Genomic DNA, 12168 nt, shown 5'->3' on the forward strand with positions numbered 1-12168 from the left:
CTGAACAAGGAGCTGGCCTCAAGATGAATGTCCAGCCTTGATCAAGCTGTAGGAGTGAGACAGACAGAATGCTTTTTTCAATACCACTTTTTGTTTGGATTCAACTCTATTCAGAAGGATTCCCCAAATAAAATGAAATAAAAATATGTTATATGAGCGCACAAAGAAAAGGAACTTTGGTACGGATATCTATTTTGGAGCTGCTTGTTATTGCCCTAGTTGTTTATGTGTTCGTGGCTTTAAATTAACATTCTTGCTAATTTTGGCATCAACAAAGGCGCAAATCCATTTGACAATAGATCTATTCCACAAATTTTATGACTCATTTTTTTTGTAAATAAGAATGGTTTCCGTAATAGAGGACCACAGTGAAATATCAGTCTCGACTGTCAGAAGTGGAAAATGTTGACCCAAGTTAATGCAATCTGGACTGATATGCACTTGTATCAATCACATTAAGGAAACAGCTTTGGAGAGAGGACTAAAAGGTGTAAACATCATGGTAGAGCTATGAAAACAGTTTTTTACAAATGGCTCAGTCATTAGTTTGCACCACAGGGTTTCCTACTAACACCAGACCTTTAAGTATTTGTGTGTGACTGACCTCTTTGTCATGCAATTGCAGTTGGAGGCTTTTCTTTTTCAAATTTTCTTAGTTGGGTGTGTTATTACCTTTGGGAAATCCATCACGCTGCTTAATTCAGCCAAGTAATCACCTGCTCAGAGTCATTACATGCGCTTTCCTAAACTGCAAACAGAACGGCTCGGTATATTCAGCAGATTGTTTTTCTTGGGGCCTTAGCGTTTACGTTTATCAAGCCTCGTGTTGACCCAGTCAGCGTACAGGCATCTGAGGATATAAATGAGGGAGAACAACATGAAAAATAAATGTAAATAAATGTCGACTGTATGCTGCTTTTCTGCGGTTCATCCTTCTCATATAGCCTGAGGAGGAGAATATGAAGGAACCCTCCAGACATCCACAGACTCCTGTATCTTTTAAAACCGCAGTTAATGATTCAAACATTCACACAAGCTGCTTTATTCCCTGGAGTGGTAACTGAGAAGTGGATCGATGCACCGCACTGTGATGCAGGCGTATTTGAGGGGTTTGCGTTTTGTGTTTGAGAAATTGTTAGGAATTCTGTGGCTGATATCACCTTGAACAACAAACTACAGCAGTTACATAATGCACAAACACACACACACACACACACACACACACACACACACACACACAGACACACTGTTTTCACAAACCTCAAACAAAACGCAACAGCAAATGAGATCAGACAAAGCAGATCAACTAGGAGAGCTATTATCCCAGCTGCAAGCAGAGCCAGATATGCCAGGAATACAGACACAGTATTAAATTAACTGTGGATTTGATTTGTCTGATAGACTTAGTTTTTTCCTCTCGGACATGTTCAATGTCGCTGTGTTTCAGCTGTTTTAACATAGAGCATTTGACACATTTAAAGATACATTTCTAAATCACTGTTGCAGGTGAATCCAGGTACAGCTAACTTACATTTTGGGGTATTCTGATTTTAAAGGTCCCATATTATACCCTTTTGATGGTTCATATATCTATTTTATGTCTACTAAAGTACGCTCACGATCACTAATGTTCGAAAAAAGTGTCTGTTTTCATGTACTGCCATGCTCCATGCACTCATCTGCCTGTGTTTCTAACACTCAGAATCCCCCACAAAGAGAAACAAAAACAAAAACAAAGATCTGTCTGATCTGACGCCCAGTCTGATCTGATTGGTCGGCCGAACTTCTCTCTCGTAATTGGTCAGTTCTCCGGCTTTGTTCTTGGACATGTCTCGCCCCTTTTACCATCTTGGGAATGCTTCAGTTAGTCCAAGGGGAGCTTGTGCTTGTGATGAGCAGTGACATCTTGGGTTTGTGATGTCACAACCACATTTTCAACGAAGGGGGCTCGGGATTGAGCGTTTCATGCAGCTATTGCTACTGCTAACAGGAGGATGTAGGAGAAGCCGCGTTTCTGCAGACTTTGAATTTTAGCAAATCGATTTGCCTAAACGTGCACAAGACACCTGAAAAACACTCTAAAGAGCATGTATCTAACCAGTATGTGGATCTCATAGGGCCTGATTTACTAAGATTCAAAATATAAGAGTACTAAATTACTTGTTCACATAAAAATATTACATTATCTATTATAGCTGGAATATCTGAAAATTGGGCAACTTGAGAAAGAGGAAATCCCCAGTTAAAAATGGTGAAACTTTGGTGAAAAGAGGGAAAAGGGAAGTCATAAATGTCATTGTTGATATTCTTCCCCAGGCTCCAGTAGCAGTGAATGTTCAGTTTTGTTTGTCTATAAAAAGGCCACAATATACAGTCTACAGGTTTAATCAGTGTTTCTCTTCGTTAAAGATTATTGATAGAAGTAAAAAAAAAAAAAATGGATGCATACCAATCTTATGTCTTCTTTTACTAAGCCTATGTCTCCTCCTAATTATAAACACAGCAATCCATGCATGACAGTGGGCTCTGGAATTAGCACCTACCTTTCAAAGTTGTTAAATACAGACATTGTCACATCACTGCAGTTTTTGTCAGGCTTGGTAAATCGCATGCGTGTACTAACTTAAGTCATTATTTTTCACATCAGGGCAGAAACATAAAAAATGGACGATGCGTTTTTAGTAGATCAGACAGCACTGTGTTTGCGGGTGGTTTCAAGTTTAAGCTGGTCGAGGCAGTTTGCTCTCAGTTTCAGCTTTGTAAGAAAGAAGATCTTTGTGCCACTGCCACCATTTTTTTGCTTGTAGGTAGATTGCAAGGTTTCTATCCATTAGTATACAGATTGAAAGAGAGATGATCTTAAATTACTATATTGATGCTTTAAAAGGGACATATTATGAAAACTCCACTTTCACAGTGTTTTTTTTAACATGTGTTCACCTGGATGGTCTTTTGTTTGTGGTCTGTATCTAACAACACATCCATTTCAAATTTGCTCTCCTTGTGACATCACAGTGGGACTCTAGAAAAAAAACATCCCCTCCCCTCCACTGGTATTTCACCACTCTCAGCCAAGAGCAAAACCTTGACCCAGGTCAGCCATTTTTATTCTCACGACAGAGGAGTGGTTTTGTTTTGAGTATTAGTTGCACTGTAAATCACATTGGTGAAAAGTTTTGCGATATACAATTTTGCTGCTGCCTTCATGCTTCTTCAGATATATTAAAATGATCCACTATTAAAAAAAAAAAAAACAGGGAAGATCGCCATGTCTTGGTCAGCATAAACAGTTGCTGTGTTTGCAAGTCTCAGTGGTAAATGAAAAAAGACCATTTGCACTTGGATCAAGTTGCGCCAGTATTGCAGCATTTTTTATATTTCCAGTGCTTCACATTTAAAGCCAATTTAGCTTTCATCACAGTTACCAGTTATTTTGATACCACTGAGGTAAAAAAAGAAGATCCATACATACACCCCTCAAATCAAGAAGCAGACTTATTTTCTGAGCATAAAAACTATTACAGTATTCGAGAAAAGTAAAGCATTTTGTTCAACTCTGCGGGTGGGTTTCACTTCTTGTTTTTTTCACTCTATGACAGAGAGTGAGGGATGATGTACAGCAAAGGCCCTAGGTGAATTCGAACCCATGGTCGCCTCGAGGAAATAGCCACTAAGCCATCGGGCACCCTCCTCATATTACAATATTTCAGTTGATTGAAAGCATCCTAACCAAATGTCATCTGCTTTTTTCATCTATTGTTAAACTCGTTCTCTTTCACTGACTAATATGGCTGAAGGAAACAAAGATGATTTAAAGAAAGACACTTGAAGTATAGATTGTTCTTCATAATATTGATGCTCAGTGCACATTCTGTATCACCTGTGACACAGACATCTTTTAAATAAGGGCGCAGTGTGATGTACTGTTTCTAAAGCTCAGTCGCTACATGCAGAATTGCAAACTCCACAGTGAATGGACCTCATAGGCGTTTTGTGTATCATTCAGAAATGACTGATAAGGACACATAAGTCTAACACAACAACACAAGGTGAGACGCCGTCTCCTTTGCACGCTCTTTAGCCAAAGTCATTTGAGAGCACTGATAAGACTGGCTGGTGAATGACTTGAATGAATAGTTAGCCGCTGCTGTAACCTCATTACAAGGACAAACCGCGTTACAGCAGGAGGCTGATATCTCTGGCACAGCCCCACTCCGCCGTTTCCAATTTGAATAGAGAAGGGAATAATGCCTTAATGCCTTCCCCTGCGTGGATATTGGCTTGTATGGGACAGCGACCCATGAAATGAATGTTTTTGTGAGATGAGATTTGTTATACACAAAAGGAGGCCCCGATTTTTACCCGACGAGAAACACCCAACACAGGAGACTTTAGAGGTATTCTATGTTCAGGACACGGAAGGCTTGGAGAATAATAATACCCAGGAAAAGGGGCAGGGGGAGGACCAGAAGAAGAGGAGCAGATGGAAAACAAAAATATGTAGACTGATGAAATGATGACAAATGCTTTGTGCAACAGGGTTACATTATAACTTAATTTAAAATGATATTTTTATGACTCCAGGTTACTCAGGTGTTCATTGGTTATTGTGAGGCTATTTGAGTGCCACACTCACTCTGCTGCATGTAGAATAGTTCCAATATATTTTTCTCCTTAACATCCAATCCATGATGTGTTTTTTTTTGTATTTTTCGACCTTTGCTCAATTTCTGGTTAATATCAAATGTGCCATTTACCCCATTAATGAGATTGTAGGATTTATAAAGAGAGACCAAAGACAATCTAAAACAAGAGAAGAGATGCACATTTTTATTACAAATAAATACCATGCATTACAAAGCAAATGTATTGTGGTCAGTGTTTATCTGTTTAGCTCCAATTCATGACAAATGTTTGCTCAAGGTCTGGAACTTACTCTATATTACATTATTTACAGAAATAACATTTAGCTGAGTAGCAGTGTCAAAACAGTGTGAAAAAAACCCTCTTCTGAACAGGCAGAAACCTCAAGCAGAACCAGACGTTCATGTTGAACGTCCATCTGCCTCGAGTTTAGATTAGAAAGTGGGATAGAAGGAGGGACAGACACAGAAAGAGACAAACAAAGAGAGCAACAACAACAATGGATAGAACAGCATTTACACAACAGCAATTATATGTCTGCAATTATCATAGACAAAAAAACAATGTTTTTCAATAGGCTTATAAAAAATGGATATTACCCTCATATTTTATTTCCAATGTTGAATTAGAAAAGACTCTAAAGTAGTAAAATGCTTTCAATTCTGAGTTGAGACGAGATTTTCAAAAATTAGTTTTGAGACCAAACAAGACTGATTTTTAGTACTACCACATTGGATTAGTTAAGGTCTTTTATCAGTGTAGCAACATCTCTTACTCTGGTGTTTTCATGTCACATACTACACAGATAAAAAAACTGTTATGTTGAGAATTGCAGTGAAAACTAAAACGTTTACCTCCACGTATACATGAATGTTCTACATTCCGATTTCAAGCCATTTTCTTTCTGATACATGGGTTGTAACTCAGTATAAATAAATGAGTGCATTTAGATGGACTTAAGTATCCCGGTTTTGATTGGGGTTTTTAGTATCCCGTTTTTGTATTTGTCCATGTGAACGTCATATCCTGATTTCAGAGGTTTTGAGAAACTCGATCTTGCTCCGTGGAGAACTCCGAAAGAAAACGGATACCATGGCATGTATACGTCTTACACCAGTTTCTGACAGCTGCCAACACCTGCACAGACTCAGCCAAGTGACGTGCACGCAAAACAAACATGACAGCGGCAACGAGAGCGTCTTATTCTGGAGAGAGGAATAAGTTTTGTTTCGCTAATAAAACAAAATATAATTGAAGGTAGGCTATAATATAGAGCATCCTGGTCAGATCGCTTCTTTTCTTATTCTGGTATATCAGTGATCGATCGACTACCTTTGTTGGATTGCTTTTTTCACTTTTTTGGATGGACTGAGTTTGTTTTGCATGGGCAAGCGGCCGCGTTGGTGGATGTCTTCCTTCTTTTCCTGTGGACTAAAAAACAATTGAAAAGGAACTTTTATAGACCATATTTTGTTTGTTCGGGACTTAGTAGTTTATTTTGGATTCATAAAGTGGTAAATTAAAGGGATATTTTTGTTACAATTCATTTTTTATGTATAAGCCACTGTGTTTTCATGTCTTTTATATTTGTAAATGTCCGCAGTTTGTGTTGTAAAAAAGGAAACATCATGTGCGCCTGCACAAATAAGATGCAGTGATCAGAAACCGGGATACTATTATTGATCATGTATACAGGGATATAAATAACCAGGTTTCTCTGAGAGCATGTAAACGTTATATCCCCAAAATGGTCAAAACCGGGAAACGGCTCATAATGGGGATACTCGAGTCCATGTAAACGCACTCAATGAATAAATGGAGCTAATTCCTGATACAAAATCATTCACCACACATGTAAGTGCGAATTGAAATCAAACCTTTGCTTTAAGGTTAGGGTTTAACATCGTCTGATCCACTTTGGAGGATGCCCCTTCTTGTTTCTCCAAACTTGTAGTGTAATAGTAGTAGTAGTAATAGTAGTTTTATGACACTGAGGTGTATATTCTTGACTACACTGGAAAAGTAACAGCCAGAGAGACATGAGTTAAAAAGACTATTTTGAATTGAGACTACATTAAAAAGCACGATCTCTATGAAATCACTTTTAGAACAAATTCAACAATCTCGCTGACAAGTGATTTACAACAGCAGATAAAAAAGTGCAGCGCAAATGTTTATCCGACAGGCATCATCCTATCAGCCCATCTGATTATAAAACTCAGACGCCCATCTTCTCTTTCATCTCGTCCCCTGCTCTTTTAATTTTGTTTCATGAATGAGGTCGGCAACAATATCAGTATTATGCATGTACCCACCTTTCCACTGAAAGGAGAATGGATTTTTTTCAATGGGCTCATAAATCTCCACTCTACCTGGTTGAACACACCGTTAGCATGCGCAGTGGTTAGCCGGATGCTGAAACTATAGATCTGGATTGACGGCTGCTCCATCCTGTCTGCCACTGTTAATCATTGAAGGATTTGGGCTGCCGGAAAGCAGCGCTGCCAAGCGACCTTGAGCCCTGCCGGTGCCGAAGGACTCCAACTAAAAGCCTGCTCCTCTGTCGCAGCAAGCAAGAGGCACTTCAGCCAGGCGGCCCGTTTGCCCCATAACGGAGATTGATTGGTAGCTTAATGTGCTGACTTGTTGGAGTGCATTCCTTTCAAAAGAACGTCATGCTTTGAATATGCATATCCACTTGTGTTTCAAGAATTCTACATGTGGATAGAGTGAGCAGTTATATAACTTCGATGCACCATTATTCCCTGTGCGATAGTTTTTTTTAAGGACACAATTCAAACTTGATTTCACCTGAAGAAAATTCTTTAGATATGGTTAAAAGAATGCCCGGTTTGAATAAAAGAGCACAAAAAGAGAAATGACTCTGAACAAGCAAAAGAGTGAGACGGTCAGAGTTAATACAGGTGTCATATCCGAGGTATAAATGTTGGAAAAAGCTCTTCTTGTGATCGATAAGGACCCAGAAGAAGAATGAATGGAAAGAAAAATAATGATTAGCCATCATGCAAAAGAGGAGTTGCACTGATTTATTAAGAGTCTGGATGGTGCCATGGTTAAAAAAAAAAAAAAAAAAATGAGCCTCTCACTGTTCCCGTCTCTGTTTACCTCCTTCGTTTATCACTCTCTCCATAACTCTACATCTGTACCGGTCGTCTCAGTAAAGGAGAAGTCCAGAATCCAGACTCCAGTCCCAGGTTTTCTCTACAGCCGTGCCGTTGGACCCAGCAGCAGCAGTGAATGCCTGTTTTGCCTGCCTCTCCTCTCCCTCTCTTGCTGTGCGCTGCTCTGCTCTGCTGCAGTGGATGGTCCTCACCGTGCGCTCGCAACGCGTCTCAGAGGAGCAGATCTGAGCATCTAACTGTTCTTTTCACACCCCCCTTCTTTTGTTCGTAGCTCCTGATCTCTTTTTTGCAACCCCACCTATGACTCAACATAGGGTCTGGATAAATGTGACAGAAAAGTCATAGGATAGATGACAGAGAGGGGAAGAGCTCAGGAAGTCTTGAATCCAACATTTCTTGCACATATGACTGTGTTACGTTCCCCTGTCTCCGGGTGACAGAAAAGCTTGTGCTCTTCGACACCTCCTGCTCTTAGACTCTGTGTCAGGTAAGTTCTTGCTCTGGTTGGATGTTTTTATTGTGTGTTTGATGCACTGTGTGGCAGACGAGCGCTTGTTTGTCCCTGAGGGGGGGTTGACGTGTTCTGATAAAGAGATGAGATTCGGACTGAAGTTGTGTGCAAACAGGTCCAAATGTTGAACCTCCATAACGTGTAGCATGCAATAGTGTATGCATGTGCAAATCTGTATGGTTATGTGATTTATCATAGGGCTTCTCTGAGCTTTCATCATATTTGCAGAAGAGCTCTGCAATAAATTGAAATCGACTGCAGCAACTTGAAATTGTTTGCCTTTTCAAATATGAAGGCAGGCTGGAATGTGCTTACTCTCTTGTGCTGTTGTGATACGCATGTTCCACACGCTGTCATCCCTTCTGTGATCTACATGAGGTGTCAGGGAGTGGTGGTAATTTCAACTGATGTGTAAATGGGCTCCTCTGATTGTGTTTTTGGAGGGGCTTGGGTATGAAAAAAAAAAAAAGAAAAGAAGGAGCGCAGCATATCTTCTTTTTTTTTCTCTTCTTGAAGGGAAACCCTGCAGATGTTTTCAACGTGGTGAGTGTGGTGCAGCGCAAATGAAAACAGGGGGATTCTATGACAGCATCGATGAGAGAGCACACCACACCAGGCGTGCGTGCGTACATGCGGGTGTGTGGGCGGCTGTAGGCTCCTAATGTAAACTCTGTCATGCAGGCTTCAGCTCCAAGTGGGCATCTTGTGTGTTTTGTGAATGAAATGCTTTTAGTCTGTGTTGAAGGAGAAGGCTTGTGTGTGTGTGCGTGTACATGTGTGTGTGTTTTCTTTTAACACTGTTCTCTCATTCCTGGACTGTGGTTGTGAGCTGGAATGACAGCATCACACACTCTCTTTGGGGAAACACTCACACACACAGTACAGGTATTGGGTGGGGTCTGACTGTGGGTGGTGACTTGGTGACGATTTACAACCTGGGTTCGCGGGTCCTCTCCCCTCTGTGTAAATCAAGCCGCTTGCTGGAGCACGGAGCCTCTGCAGCCAGTTAGACGAGCTACTTTGGATGTTCATGTGCTCTGCTGCACTGCAGACAGACTCTCTCCCTCCAAAACAGACCGTGTGCTACTCAGCCACAGACAGCGTAGGCTCGCTAAAAGAGGCTCTTCATCTGTCAACTTCTAGTATTTGAACAGATGCTTGTAATCCATGCAGTCTGTGTAGTTTTTTTTTCCGACTGGTGCAGGTGCATTTATGGGATGGGAGTTACAGCCTGTGTCTGACTTTATTATTGGCGTGCTTGAACAACTGTGTCACCAAAGCCCAATATGCAGACGACCAATAATCATCTCCCAGCAGTTCAGTGGCTTGTGCAACATCCCCAAGTGTTCTCATTAATTACAATAACTGGCCCTTGTTCCGAAGGGGATTCCTCATACATGCAAGCTGCATTGTGTATCCTAATACCAATAGGCCTATTGTATGTCAGGCAGCCAAAAAAGGAAGCCTGAGCTGAGATCGCAGTAACTGCAGTCATATGATCAACTGTAATCGAGCCAGAAGACTAAATCCACTCTATCACCAAGGAAACTATATCATGTATCATATGTTGATGATGAATAATCAGGTTTTGCTGCCTTTGCTTTCACACCATGAGTGAGAATGGTTGTTGCATTTTTTTAAAAACCAATAAAGCTCCTGGAGGAAGGAGCCACTTTAAGTGTCATGGTGGTCCATTTGGTTCCTTTATCCACACTCATGATGTATAATGGAGCACGATGTGTGAGCTTATATATATATATATATATATATATATATATATATATATATATATATATATATATATATATATATATATATATATATATATATATATAGTATGAACATTTTTAAAAACTTTTTACATTGCCATATTGAGTAGATTAGATTTTAAAGTTAAACAATGGATGACAGTGAAAGTAATGTTCATTATTCCCATATTTGTTACCATTGAATAAGTAATGTTCTAACACTTTAAGGAAATTGTTACTCATGTCCATTCACTCAAGTCAGTCTAAAAAAACAAGCAAAGCCACATATAATTATTACTTCATCTTGTGGTGTTACTGAATGAATTGGTGACAAATAGCCACACACACACACACACACACACACACACACACACACACACACACACACACACACACACACACACACACACACACACACACACACACACACACACTCTCTCACACACACACACACACACGCACACACACACACACACACACACATTGAAAATCACAAACACGCTCTCCGCTGTAATACTTTTACTTTACTTGGTTCTTTGATACATTAATAAAGTGCCTTACTGCGGCAACTGAGATGTACTATGTACTGGATATTACTCTTGCTGATGATGACAGGATATAGATTGTATTAATAATGGGCGTAGCCAATTAAGGTGACGTCATGTTTGGGGTCGTGGACTGTGATTTGGAAGCCTCAAGCTCAGCGTTATTGAAGTCATTATATTTATATGAGAGGGAAGTGGAAAGTTATGATAGCTATACAGCATACGCCTGTGGCTAATTCATTAGCTGGCTCATTAGCAAGTTAACCATGGTAAGCCCCGCCAGACTGCGATTCTTTGTGTGAAGTTAGCCTATTCGAGTTTGTCCTTCTTTCTTATTTGGCTCCAGAAACAATTAGAGCCAATTTTAAGGCACGAAGCCAATAGAAGTTTGTGCATTTAATGCTCACTTGAAATGCTATGAACAGTTAAATAAATGAAAAACAGAGAACTTAAAAACTGCCTGCTGTCTATACTGCAGGAAAAACAACACTCCTGATAAACTTTCAACAGCTGCCACAAATCAATCTCAAATGAGAAACACTGAGCAAGCAAAGTGGGGATAGCGCTGGCACACGGACATTTAAAAACAATTTCATTCACTGAAAAAATAAATCATTACATAAAAAAAACAAAAACCTTTCCAACATGAAATATTGACATAAAAATCTGAGCTGGCAACTATCACTCCGCTACCACTGCTCAATGTACATAAACAGAGAATATTAAGAACAAAACAATTGTTGATCTCAGGCTGTAAAAGGCTTTATTTTTAATGTAAAGTTGAGCATTCTCAAGTGTTACATAATTGGACTTGATATGTGAGCCAGGCTCGAGTGGTGAGGAGGTTTCTGCTTTTTACTTGTGAGACACCTGCTTGTGTTGGGAACTTCCCTTTCAGCCCGACAGAGAATCCCAATGAACAGAAGTGAGGCAGGGGATTTGGTTAGAATTGATTTGATCATGTTTGCTTCAGACAGGATGAAACACTTTTGGAGTGTCACCTGAAATTTGATTGAGCAAACAGCTTGCTTACATAACGTGTTTTCCTGAGGTTGGTTATGTCCTGCGTGTGTCGTGTTGTTTAGTTTAGTCTGGTTAAATCCTGGGTACATGTTGATTGAACTGTGGCCACAAAACATGTTTGTTCTATTTAAACTCATGCATATTATCATCATGCTTCTTTTATTAAACACCCTGAGAAGCATTTGATGGAGATGGAGAAACAAATTGCCACTAATTTTTGCCATCGCTGCTGCATGCAGAGAGAGAAGACAAGTTCTGAGCATTGTCGTCGGATCACATAGACTATCTGGGACAATGGACTAACAGCTTGTGACAGCTACAGTCAAGGAAAATCAAACACTGAACACACACACACACACACACACACACACACACAATAAAAACACCATCAGCCACATACAAATAAGAGAGAATAATAGCATTGGGGGGGAATCATGTAGCCTATCATCCCTCTGTATCTTGACATGTAGCTCTCTAGATGTGTTTGTAACTTGCAGCATTTTGCTTGAATCCATAACAAATTTGACACGGAAATTCATCCAATATGTGGTAGA

At 39.9% G+C, this 12168-nt stretch overlaps 1 protein-coding gene across 4 annotated transcripts in view; it reads left to right on the plus strand.

Annotated features, from left to right (window-relative positions):
- dlgap2a (discs, large homolog-associated protein 2a) overlaps positions 1 to 12168 on the plus strand; it is a 181599-nt gene that overhangs the window by 46177 nt on the left and 123254 nt on the right. For 2 of the 4 annotated variants that reach the window (XM_079369040.1, XM_079369041.1), the window contains exon 1: positions 7803 to 8274. The exons of the other annotated variants lie outside the window; for them this stretch is intronic. The gene's annotated coding sequence lies outside the window, so the exon portion shown is untranslated. Of the gene's footprint in view, positions 1 to 7802; positions 8275 to 12168 lie in introns of those variants that run through there. 4 annotated transcript variants of the gene reach the window in all.

The sequence above is a fragment of the Symphodus melops genome, assembly GCF_947650265.1.
Source record: "Symphodus melops genome assembly, chromosome: 19".
Lineage (NCBI taxonomy): Eukaryota > Metazoa > Chordata > Actinopteri > Labriformes > Labridae > Symphodus > Symphodus melops.